Here is a 13,502-nt window from a genome sequence, read left to right as displayed (position 1 = left end):
TCGTTTGTAGCTTCTTCCCTAGCATTTTTGTTTCTTGAGGATCAAATGTAACACCATATGACTTGTTTTCTTCCTGCCAAAGTCTGCCAAATGAGGATGTACCATCCCCTTTTGTTGGCTGGAGCTCTCCAGAGCACACAGTGCTCTGTACTGACTATTTGGTGCTACCTCACAGACCAGTCTAACAGCAGAACAGATGATTTTACCTCCTCATACAAGCCTCCACCCTGCCTTACAGGTCTGCCCCTTGGGCATCATATCCAGCTTCACTGTAACATTTAATAGTTATTTTATAAATCACTTCTACTGAAATTTCAGTTTTCAAAGTTTTGGTCTGACACATTTCCTGCTTGGCTTAAGGAGTAAGAACTTTATAAATATTTTCTTCTGGCATCAATTCTGCACTTTAATCCATAGTTCCTGCTTTAAGAAACTGAATTATCCTTAAAATGCATCCTTAGAGTAAGAGAAGCTGATGTTCTGACTGATCCCTATTGATTTTCCATTTCACACAAATGGAAGAAAATACTCACTTTCTGTACTGTTAAAAGCAGAGATGTTCCTGCTTCATGGCAGGAGACTGGCCTGAAACCAGGCAGCCCTTAGTTTGTCTGTGTGTTTGGAGGCCAAGCAAAATCCAAGATGCCAATGAGCTGATTTTGGAATAATTAGAGAAAATTGATTTATCTCCTGACAGGCCGTGTCCCGTACCGAACGCTCGGTGTGCTTAGCAAGTGTGAGGCCATTCCTCTCTCCTCATGCCAGCTTTGCTCTGCCATGCAAGAGGCATGTGAGCTGGCACCAGCCGAGCAGCTTCCTCCACAAAGGGCACCGTAAACTCTTGGAGAGATCCCAGCTGGAGGGTCAGAGCAAGGTGTCTCTGATAGCGCTGTGTCTGAAGTTCCTTCAGGTGTAGGAAGGGGAATAGCTGTGAGATGGTATTTTAGGAAGAAATGGAACTTTAAATCCTGGGAGGATTCAGGAAGTCCTGGTCTGGGATCACATAATAACAAATGAGCAAACATTTTTCTAGGAGAAAATTTTGAATTTGCAGTGATGGTTATTTGAGCTGAGTGTTCCCTGGCGGGCAACCAGTATGACTTGCAACACCTTCAGTGAATTGCTCATCAATCCTGTAAATGGAGACATATTTCCCACATGATTATGACAAAGAGTTCCCCATAATTTATGTGTTGGAGAAAACCCTTATCTTAATTCACAGATAAGATGAAAATGCTAAGCTCAGCCAGTAAATTGATCATTCATTTCTTGGAACAGCAGCTTCTGCATGGGAAAAGAAACACAGAAGAAATACAAGTCCCAGAGAAGGAGTCTGGTCCTGTAAGTAGAGTGCTCTCCAGTAAGAAATGTAGACAAAAAAATTTGTAGAGAATATATAATTGTTCAATTCAAGCTGCTGAATGTTTGTCAGTTAAAAATACCAACCTACTCACTGAAATTATGCAGTAAAGAATCAAAACATTCATAGGGCATTGGTCTCATGTAAACCAACAGCTCTTCCACTCTTCCTGGTGGGAGAGTGAGGAGCCTAGCTCTTGCAGGTACCAGAGCACCAGCCCTTCCTCCCAGACAGCCCTGGATGAAACCCTTGTGCTTCCTGTGCCTTTGGCTGTCCCTTGGAGGAGTCCCATTGGCGTGGGGGTGTCTGACAGAGGAAGACCCCCACTTTGAGAGATGTGGCCTAACGTGGTGTTTGCTGCAGCGATGGCTGCTAAATATTTGATTATCTCAAGTGCACATCTCTGAGCAGCTGGGTCTGGCACTGTGCTATGGGCTCAGAAATACAAATCTGTTTCTCAGGAGATATTTTTATCGGTTTCTCAGGAATGGCTACATTCAATAAACCAGGTGTGACCATCACTCCCAGCCCTTGTGCTGGGGAAGCAGCCCAGAGCTCCCATAGCTGGGAAGGAGTGGAGTGCCTGGTAGGAAAGGCTGCATGTATCTCTGAGAGGGTGACTAGGTTAACAGATGAATTAAATTCCTCAAAGTTTGGAAATTGAATTGCTTTTGTGAATATTAACAGGATTGACCTTTTTCCATAACATGAAAGTCCTATTCTTCTTCTTACTGGCTGAATAGAACCAGGACCAGAAGGAAGAAAGTATTCAAGCTCTTTTGGTTTAATTAAAGGTTTTCTCTTTTCCTGCCTTTCCTTACAGAACAGAGATAAGCTATTTGGTTAGGAGCTGATCTGACACTGTAAAACCACCCAGGGAGGCACTGTCACACTGTAGCTGACTCCCAACTCTGCTAGAAACATGAGGAAAAACAAATTTTATTTGTGCTTGTGTCTGATACAATCCAAACTAACAGTATATTTTTGTTTTCCTCTTATAGTTCTCTTGAACACAGTTATTTCATAGAAATTGACTTTGGATGTTGGAAAACATCTTTTCCCAGGACTTAGAATGAATCATAGAATCATCATTATCATCTGCCATTGTTGCTCATTTTGGCAACCACTCAACCTTATTTATCACCATACTGCTCTTTTTTTTGTCTGCTTGTTGCTTTTCCTAAAGTTTAGGAGCTCACGGTGACCCTAATGTACGTGTGACTGACAGCAGATGTTCCCAGTAACTCTTTAATGTTCAGGACACGTTAAACTCAAGGATGACACTCCAATGCTTTGCATTTCTGTAGTAAGTTTCTCCAACTTACTGTATGAGGTGCAGAATAAATTAATTGGATGTAGGATCTTGGCAATACCTTTTTAGCCATGTCAGCAAATCCTGCTGAAATCAGGTTTATTGGCAGGGTGCTCGAGTGACTCCTGAGGAAACGTACACGTGCTGAAGTCCATCTTCACTAAATATTCCCATTCTGAGAAACAACAAACATCCCATAGTATGGACACAGTTATCCCAGCTACAGGTGACCATGAAAGAGCAGTTCAGCCTCATAAACGAAGTGACACCAGTTCCATTATCTCACGCTGATATGATTGCATCTGCTGCGGTGTAGCTGTGTAAACAGGCACGCCCTTCACAGGCACAGGACCTGGGAGAAGCAGCACAGCCCTTTTATCTACAAGTCTTTGCCAAATGAGATACGGCCAGGAATTGGAGCACTTCCTGAATTTAACCAACTCCTCTAATAAAGTGATTTTACAGAAGAGAGAACAGGGAAATTGATGCAATTAGCAACTGCATTTTTGGCTATGTGCCCAGAGAAAAACATGAACCAACAGCCAGATGAATGATTTCTACCCAAGTAAATTCAGAGCACCTATGGATGCTCTTTTCAAACACCTCCAGAAAGTGAGTTGTACCTCTGTGGTAGGGTCTGACCTCAACTAGCATGTGTCCCGAAAGAGGACAGAAATGGCACATGGCTGACTGTGAGCTTGGATGCTCCAGACAACGTCCTCTTTTGTGCTGTGCTACATACCAACTTCTTCCCTCCTGTGTCCTTTTCTTTTTTGGCTTTATTTTCCAGTGAACTGTATCTACCTTTGAGACTCCAAGTTATCCAGTGGGAAATGACAGGCAGAGAGGAGATTTCTCTGCAAAACTGCTGCCCCTCCTGCCTCTCTCTTGGTAAGAGCAAGGCTATGTGTGCAATACGTGGCGCTATCAACATCACTCTTTCATTCAGCAAACAGAAGGATAACACACCTTTCAAAAGCATGCAGTGAGCCTGTCCCTCTGATTACCAGGTGCGCTCTTTAACGGAGAGCACGCGGCTGGTTCCCAGATGTGGCTGGTTCCCAGCTGCTCAGCTGTGGCTCACTTTTTTATGTTGTTGTTTGGGGTTATTTCTCCTGCTTTGAGCTGAGGATGAGGTTTCGTGAGATGTCTGCAGCCCTGGCCTGCTCCCAGCCGTACACCAACGCACTTCCATCAACATCCTGGTTGCCAGCTCTTAAGCTAGTTGGACCTCTCAGCAATCCTCTTCACTTTTTTAAGCAGCTGGGTTAGTTCTCTGCTGGCTTGGAGGGCAGGCCTGGTTCACCAAGGGGTTGGGATACCACTGGCAGCAGCAAGAGCATGCTGCTGGGAGCAGGGATGTGAGGATGGGAGCAGGTTGTCCCTTTGGGCACAGCAGTTACAGCCAGGAGCTAATGCCAAATAGCAGTGGTTGGACCCCACCACTGCTCCCAGCTGCGTTTCCTGCCCTTTCCCTTGCACTGGATCTAGCAATGGAGTGGCTTCAGGGGGAGTTGATCCAGCTGGCTGATATGGCTGAAAACTTCTCATTTTTATGGCATGGTGGGTTTACCCCTGTTGTCAGCCAGATGAACAGATTTCTCCGTGTGGCTGCACAGCCACTAAATGCAACATAAGGAAAGCAGTGCAATTGGGAAACAGAGACAGAAACCAGCTTGTACATAGCCCAGCTGCAATACCAAACTGCAGCCTAAAGAGCAGCCACGCCTATCCAGCCATCCTGCTGTTCCTGCCAGAGCCAGATCACTCAACAATTTGCTTCCCTACCTGTGCTCTTCTGTTCTAATGAACATCTTTTCAGTACAGGAAGTGTATTTTTGTCTGCCTTATTCGGTGTGAGTAGAGCTGCACTCCAGCAGGCAATTTCAACCTCTTCTAATTTGTGGACTGCTAGTGGAGAGGCTGGCAGGATTAAATCTATTGACTTCCATTCCTTTGTGGCTTTTGTGGACCTTGGAAGTTACTCACAGTGGCAACAACTTATAGACTGAAATGTACTGCACAGCAGAACTGCTGAGAATCACACAGGACTCGCCAGACTGGCAATAGTCTTTTGACAACTTTTTCTCCTCTGATTTCTTTTTATTTCTTATTGAGGATAATAAAATCAGAGCAGATTATGGCGAGTGAGGCTAGTGAACAAAAATGGAAACTTTGAGCTAAAACCTTTTCATTTCAGTTTCCTAATGGACAGCACAGAACAAACGATTGAACGAGGACTTCCCATTCTCTGTCTGTCAGTAGGCTGTCTTTTTGGGAGATAAGCAGATAACATCCTTTCTTTGGAATGCAAGACCCTTTGTTGCAAGCCAGAGTCACAAAATTATGTTTGTGTAGGGGCTGCACTGGCTAACTGTGCCTTCTCTTGGCTTACAGATGCTCCTTTTGGAAAAGCTGTGGCTCCTCTCTCCATCATTGCAGAAGGCTGTATTTTGGTATGAGGCGTTTCAGTGGCAATACTGGCTTGCAGTGAAAGGCAGCCTCCTTCCTTTTATGCCTCTTCTCCCTCTCTCACCCTCTATCCTCTGGCTTTATTACCAGATCTGATTCACAGCCCAGCCCTGTAAACTGAGTCAGTACAATTGTCAGGGTGAAAGGCTCCAAGGAGAGGAGTGGGAATGAGGGAGACTGTGACTGTGATACGCAAAGCAATCACACGTAGACGAGAAATTTCGCAGGGCAGAGTTGTTCCTCTGAGAGAGCTCAAGGCTGAGCCAAGGTGGAGAACAAGGCGGAGAGCCCTCTGCCTGTTTATTTCTTACTTTTTATACATTTGTGGGTCTGGCTGAAGATTGGCTTTTGGAGTTTTCACCTCTCAGCCAACTGGCCAGACCAACCGTCAGTTACAATTGTTTTCAGGTTAGAAATATGCAAACAAAGGACAGAGAATGAAAAACAAAGGATTTGTTTATGTTACATATGTGGGAAAAAGGTAGAAACTGCTCCTAATATTGTATAGTAGCTAAAAGGTCTGACTCCATTTTTATGAACAATCAAAAGGCTTTAAAAAACTCAGAAAAACCAGGGTGACATCTCACCCTTTTAACTTTACAAAAAAAAAGAAAAACAGAAAAAGAAAAATGAACAAATTTACAAAGGGAATATATACAAATTCAATCACTGTCTGTGGAGGAATCATCAGAGTGATCACTCGAGGATTCATCCACTTGGTGACTTTCAAGTTGATCACGGCTTTCACCTTGCCTGTCAGCTGAATTCTGCCTCTGTGGTCGCAGGTCAGGACGGACACACTTTGAAGGTAGCCAGCGTGTCCCAGTGTCCGTGGACACACACGCATACCCTCGCCCCATAGCGATAAGGTCATAGGGTCCTTCCCATTGCTTGGTGACTAAATTTCGGACCCGTACCTTCGCTCGAGGCTGTTGCACACCGTCCGAAGCCTGCAACAAGAGATGATGGTTCAAAATGACAGGATTATTTGAGTTCTGCGGCACCGTAAGGTGATTGATGGTGTACGAAGCCTTTGCCAACCGACTGTGCGGGGTTTCACCCTGCATTCCCCGTTTTTGTTTTTGAAGAACACGCGTGAGTGTACCGTGATTGCGTTCTACAATCGCCTGTCCCGTCGGAGAATGAGGGATGCCAAAGTTATGTGACACACCCCATGACTGTAGGAACTGCCATACCTTCTGTGAGGCATTAGCAGGACCAGTGTTGGTTTTCACAGCAGAAGGTATGCCAAGAACGGCAAAGGCCTGCCTCCAGTGGGCAATGACATCACGGGCTTTCTCTCCTGTGTGAGCAGAAGCCCACATCGCAGAGGAGAACGTGTCCACCGTGACATGCACATACTTGAGCCGGCCAAACTCGGTGACCTGGGTGTCATAGGTCTGCCAAAGCTCCAAGGCTTTAAGGCCTCTGGGGTTAACCCCTGCCGGCAATGGCGCACCAAGGGCGTGACAGTCGTCACACAACTCGACAATCTCACGAGCCTCAGTGGCCGTCAGTTGGAACTGCTTCTGCAGTGTATGCGCATTTTGGTGGAAAAACCCATGCGATGCCTTGGCCTGCGCGAGCACGTCAGGCTGAGGGGCTACCCATGCTGGGTTAGCCAGCTTGTCAGCCCTTGCGTTACCTTCCGCTACATACCCTGGCAATTTAGTGTGATTCCGTACATGCAGAACATGGTATGGATGAACTCTGGCCTGAATTGCACACCACAGGGCCCTCAGTAAATCAAACAAGGCAGGGCTACTGACCTCCTTCAAAACTGAACAACTCAATCGCTGTGCGATGTCGGCAACATAGGCAGAGTCCGTGATCAAATTGAAAGGTTCCTGGGAAAATTTCTCAAACGCCATGACAGCAGCCCTTAGTTCAACCAGCTGGGCTGACCCATCCTCATGGCTTTCCAAAACCTGCCACTCAGATCCATCCTGCCAGGTAACAATGGCTTTTCCTGTTTTGCCCGAACCGTCAGTGAAGACGGTGGGTCCTTGCACTGGCTCTTGGCTATTTTTGGGTTGTAGAGAAAATTGAGTATTTTTCCCCACTTGCAAAAGCTTGTGGCTAGGCAGATGATAAGTGATCTGCCCTGAAAAACCCTCGAGAGCACTTTGCAGCGAAACATTGTTCGCATAGCTCCAATCAAATTCCTCCCTCTGAACCAGGAGTATGATCTTTGAGGGATCTGCATCCATCAATTGCAAACAGTGTTGCCGGCACTTGATTATCAAGCGTGCAATCAATTCAAACAGCGCTGTCGCCGTCTTATGCGGCTGATGAGGCAGGAAGACCCGTTCCAAGACGTGCAGAGGATCAGTCCAATCATCATTCCATTGGCCAATGATACCTGTAGGATGTAAATCAGGAGTGGTAATGAACACAGTGACATCAATGGAAGGTTCAATGCGGTACACCTGGCGAGCCGAAACAGCTTGCTGAACCCCCTCCAGCACTTTTCATGCCTCAGGGGTCAATTCACGAGGTGACTTTAAATCAGTGTCCCCTTTCAACAATTCAAACAAGGGAGACAGTTGTGCGGTGGTCAGTCCCAAGTAAGGACGTAACCAAGTGATAACACCTACCAGCTTCTGAGCATCATTCAGTGTCTTCACCGATTGCACAAATTGCACCTCCTGGTGACGGATTGTCTGTTCCAGAATTTTGACTCCCAAATATTTCCAGGGAGGTTGTTGTTGTACCTTTTCTGGAGCCACCTGCAGTCCGTGTGAATGCAGAGCATTCAACAACTGAGGCTGTATCCTCAGCAGCTCATCCTGGGTGGGCGCAGCCACCAAAATGTCGTCCATATAATGATAGACATGAGCATCAGGAAACTGCTTGTGAACTCCAGACAAGGCACGGGCTACATACCATTGGCATAACACTGGGGAGTTTCGCATGTCCTGACGCAAAACTTTCCATTGATACCGCTGTGCGGGCTCAGCATTATTTATTGTTGGTACCGTGAAGGCAAATTTTGGTCTGTCATCGGGATGCAGAGGGATCGTAAAAAACAATCCTTCAGATCCACGATGAGGACCGGCCAGTCCGCAGGAAGCATGGTAGGCGATGGTATGCCCACCTGCAATGTCCCCATGCTTCCATCACGGCATCGATCTTTCGGAGGTCTTGTAGCAACCTCCATTTCCCAGACTTCTTTTTGATACAAAAGACAGGAGTATTCCAGGGACTGGTAGATGGTTCTAAATGCCCCTGATCCAGCTGCTCCTGTACAAGTTCACGAAGGGTGACTAGCTTGTCATGAGGGAGGGGCCACTGGTTCTCCCAGATGGGTCTGTCCACCAGCCACCGTAACGGAGGCGTGGGACACTCTGCGCCCTTCATCACAGTGGCCCCAATCAAAAATCCGTTCCCAATCGCACCCCCCACGCGGCCAAAACATCCCTCCCCCAGAGGTTCTGAGGAATCTCAGTAATATGAGGCCAAATTATGGCTGTCTGTCCCTCCGGGTTCTTGATGGCCACGGGATTCTGGCTCACGTAGCATTGCTTCGTTCCTCCTAAGCCTGAGATCGATGTCTTTGCCAGGCTCAAAGGCCACTGCGGGGGCCAAGAAGCCAGGGAGAGAATGCTCACATCAGCCCCCGTATCTAGGAGGCCACGAAGGTGAATCTCCGATGGCGTGGCACCAGCCATGGACACGGTACACAGCGTCTCAGGACGGTCTTTGGTCAGGACAGCAGTCCAGCGTACTTGAGGTGGCCCAGTAGAGCCGAAGCCACCGTCACCTCGCGACTGGTCCTCGGTTCTGGAAACAGAAGACTTAAAAGGAACAAGTTGAGCAATTCGTGTGCCTTTTGGGATAGTCAGAGGGGGGGTGGGTGTGGAGACCATTGCATGAATCTGCCCTGAAAAATCCGCATCAATCAGTCCCAGGTGCACCATGATACCCTGAATGGTGGCACTGGACCTCCCCATCAGGAAGGCACTCATGCCATCACCCAAGGGACCAAGGGCATCCAGGGGAACCTTGTGTATTTTGTCCGAATCAATCACGACAGACTCGGCTGTGCAGACATCAACACCTGCTGAACCGTGGGTGCTGGCTGCAAGCCTGCTGAGCAGATCTCCATTGGTTGGGGCTGAGGCAGAGACATTTGTGTCTGCACGCGTCTCGCCTTCGCGCTCTGCGTCGCGTTTCCCGAACCGCCCAACAGCTGACCATTCACGTGCACTGTCGCCTTACACGCATTCGCAGCGTGATTCGGCCTTCCGCATCGTGCACAATAAAACAAGACAGCCGTAGGCTTCTGTGCCTTTCTGCCCTGTTTCTTCCTGGTCCGAGCACCCCACTGTTGCTGGTGCACCCCCTGGGGAACATTCCAGGCAGGCTGCACGGCAGCAGCCACAGCCGGTTGCACGGCCGCAGGCACGGCCGGCTGGACCGCCGTAGCCACCGTCGGTTGGACAATCGTAGCCACAGCTGGCTGCACGGCTGTAGGCACGGCTTGTTGGACAGCCGTAGCCACCGTCGGTTGGACAACTGTAACCATGGCTGGCTGTACAGCCGTAGCTACGGCAGCCATCTGTTGGCTGGAAGGGGTTACCCTCGCACAGGCCCCAACCATCTCCGACATGGATGGTTCCCCAGGAAGCGCCTCAATTATCCTCCTGCAAACAGCATTGCAGTTGCTTCGAGCAAGGGACTCAAGCATGAGCTTCCTTGCCGCAGGATCACTCACCTGCTTCTCAACTGCAGCATTCAGCCGTCCTGCAAAGCACAGGAAGGGCTCATCAACTCCCTGGACGATAGTCGCAAAGGGCTGCTGTGGAGTAGCCAGCTGTAAGGTCTGAACCAGGGCTGCCATGCCTGTCTGCTGGCACTGCTCCTGGACCAAGGGCTCATAACCAGCCTGCCCTTCGGCCCTGGTATAATTGCCTGTTCCCATTAGCATATCAATATTAACCATACGCCTAGGATCACCTGGACCCAGTGTCCTATTCCGTTCCACCGCTCTGCCTGCCAACTGAGTCCATTTATACTCGAAGAAGTCATATTCAACCGGTGGGAAAAGGGCCCGAGCCAAGCTCCGAATGTCAAAGGGCGTCAAAAGACTGGCATTAAAATAACGGAGAACCTGCATCACCTCGGCTGAACCCAGACCATACTTCCTGACTGCATCACGCAGCTCTGCCAAGGCCTGCCAAGCCAAGGGTTGATAGGTGTTATGAGTAGCACCCTGAAGGTCAGGGAAGGCCTGAAGACCCTCAGATGAAGCAGCAGCACCTGTCTTATCCTGCCCTGTGGGCCCCACAGGGTCAGAGGCAGGCACTCGGCTGGGGACCGGCTGAACACCAGACACTGCATGTCCAGCACCAGCATCAGCACCATCGTTCAGTCCTTCAGCCTTAGCTTTCACTTTCCCCCAGAACTGCCCACGGTCTCTCGGGCATACAGTCACCTGACAGGGGGGGAGCGTCCAGCAGGCTGTGGACGAAGAGCCAACAGCGCGGGAACTTTTGCTCTTGTCAAAGACCGGCCGCATTCCGGCCGTGTCCCCGTTCGCGCTGAACTCAGGCACCTCGGCGCCCGCCGCTGCCGTAGCCCTTGCAGCGGGCAGCGGGGACGGGGCCGGACCAGCCGCTGGTGCCGGGCCCGCCGCATCCTCCACGGGGCTGGAGCCCGCCAGCAGCGCCGCAGCGCCGGCCGCCGGAGGCCGGTCAGATGGCTCCGCGGCGGGCACACATCCCGGCACAGCTGGGGAGCTTGGGCTGCGTTCAGGCGGAGACGGCGACCGCCCCTCCGCCACTGCCGGGGTCGCACTGGTCCCGGCCGGCAGCCCTTCAGAGCTGGCAGTGCCAGAGTCCCTCCCCGCCCCGCGAGCACCGCCCCCAGCCGCAGCCCATGGGGCTGGCGCGGGGAGCGGAGTGTCCGGAACGCCCCCGAGAAGGGCCCCTGTCGGGGGGCGGAGGCCTGCAGGCCCCGCCACCCCCGAGCGGGACAGAGCTGTCAGCCCGCGCACGGGGGCGGCGCCCACTGAGGGACGGACCGGGGCCCTGCCTCCGGCAGCGGCCCCGCCCCGCGCTGCCGCAACAGGCGTCGGGGGGGCAGAAGCGGCCAACGCAGCCCCCTCCGGGCCCGGCCCGGGTGGCAGGGCGGGGAGCGCCTCTGCACCCGACTCCATCGGATACGTGATGGTCGTGCGGCAGAACAGACAATGCACAGTGACCGAATCCCGGTCAAACGACAGTGGGGGCCGCACCCCCGGGCCGTCTGCCCCCACCAACATCGGAAAGGCACGGAGGGCAGGCGGCCCCGCCCCGCTCCGGCGGCTCCGCAGCGCAGGGACAGGCGGGACCGGCCCCGGGCTCACCGGGGTCCCGACCCCCCGCCGCCCGAGATCATCGCCGGAGCCCGAGGGGGAAAAATCACCCGGCGCAGGGACCGGGGAGGGGTTTTTTGAGTCCGTCTCACAAAGGAGCTGAAGCTCGGGCTCAGACAATACCTCTGGGTCTGATATAATGACCCCGCCCCCCTCCAGCTCCCCGTCCCGCTGCGAAACGGGGCTGGCAGCCTGCGAGCTGGGGGGGGTCGGCCTCCACACAGCCCTCTCAAATAACTTCCACTGCAGCAGCAAGCTTGCAATCTCCTCATCATATTCTATTTCAAGGGCGTCCATTAGACGTTCCCTCAGGAGGGACCATACCTGCCGACTGAGCACAGCATTTGGCGTGGGAAAGAACCCACGCTGTCTGCCCCACGCGAACAGACTCTGAAGCCCCTCCCGGGAGACTTCAGCGTGTTTCCGCTCCAAAAGATCCTCCCAAAGCCCCAATACCAAAGCGTCCTGCATGGCAGGCACAAAACGGGGAAAAGGGGAAGGAAAACCTCACCAGACTGGTCCTTCCACACGCAGGGGTCACCACTTGCGACTGTGATACGCAAAGCAATCACACATAGATGAGAGATTTCACAGGGCAGAGTTGTTCCTCCGAGAGAGCTCAAGGCTGAGCCAAGGCGGAGAACAAGGAGGAGAACCCTCTGCCTGTTTATTTCTAACTTTTTATACATTTGTGGGTCTGGCTGAAGATTGGCTTTTGGAGTTTTCACCTCTCAGCCAACTGGCCAGACCAGCCGTCAGTTACAATTGTTTTCAGATTAGAAATATGCAAACAAAGGACACAGAATGAAAAACAAAGGATTTGTTTATGTTACATATGTGAGAAAAAGGTAGAAACTGCTCCTAATATTGTACAATAGCTAAAAGGTCTGACTCCATTTTTATGAACAATCAAAAGGCTTTAAAAAACTCCGAAAAACCAGGGTGACAGGAGATGGCAAAAGAAATGGCAAGCGGGATCTGCTTAAGCTGCCAAACCCTTACTTTCCCCAGCTCAGACTTCAGCACTGTCATGTTTAATACATCCATGGTCTGGCCCAGCCCCTTCAGCTAAAATTGTCTGTAGTTTATTTACACACCTCCTGGTCCCTATCTTGCTGATGACTGAGAGGAATTGCTGCTGAAGATATCATTAGTTTTTCTCTTAAATACAGAGATACATGAATCATTTTCCTTTCACATGCTTTGCTGCAAGATAATGAAACCTTTAAATGAAGAGAGGAGCAACATATTAACATATAATTTAAAGTAATCATGAAGTCATCCACTGGGGACCTCATCATGTACCTTGTTAAGTGGGGTCTGGGATGGCTGGCATGTGTGGGAAAAACAGGGCAATAGTTGTCAAAGGAAAACTCAACCAAGGTCAGTACATTTCAGCAGCTAGATTCCTGAACAATATTCCCAGGAGAGAAGTGTCTGAATGCCTGATTCAGTGGTGATGCACTCCTACACACCAGTCCTAAAGCAGCAGAGGTTAACAACACTCAGAACGGCAGCACTGGCCCGGAGATAAATCACTATCATGATGAAAGGAGCAATTCTCTGGCGCCCTTCCGCCTGCAGAATCTATATAAACTGGGCTGCACTCAAGGAGCCTTAATAGTGCAATTATGTGATCTAAGAACCAGGTCTTTTGCTGATAAAAGCCCTCATTTAGGTGCAGCTATACACACATAGGCACAAGCAGTGTGTCTTTAACCTCACTGAGCTACAGCAAAAAACCATATCTCTAGTACAGACTTAGGATCAAAAGTACGTGAATATCTTACGGTGTTGAGTTTATTACAGGCCTCCACAGAGTGCCCACTGCAGTAATTCTTGAGTAGCCTTTAAAGAACAACAAAACAATGGTATTTTCCAGCTAGAGAACAGGCTGTAATATTCTGAGCATCAACTGACAATTCTTTCTAGATCAAAACCTGGGGAAGGAAATTCCTTGCTGGGTGGAGTCCCAGGCATCACTGGTAGTGTGCCCATAA

Source organism: Hirundo rustica, chromosome 3 (assembly GCF_015227805.2).
Source record: "Hirundo rustica isolate bHirRus1 chromosome 3, bHirRus1.pri.v3, whole genome shotgun sequence".
Lineage (NCBI taxonomy): Eukaryota > Metazoa > Chordata > Aves > Passeriformes > Hirundinidae > Hirundo > Hirundo rustica.
The sequence above is the reverse complement of the archived record's forward strand: the minus strand, read 5'-3'. Positions refer to the sequence as shown.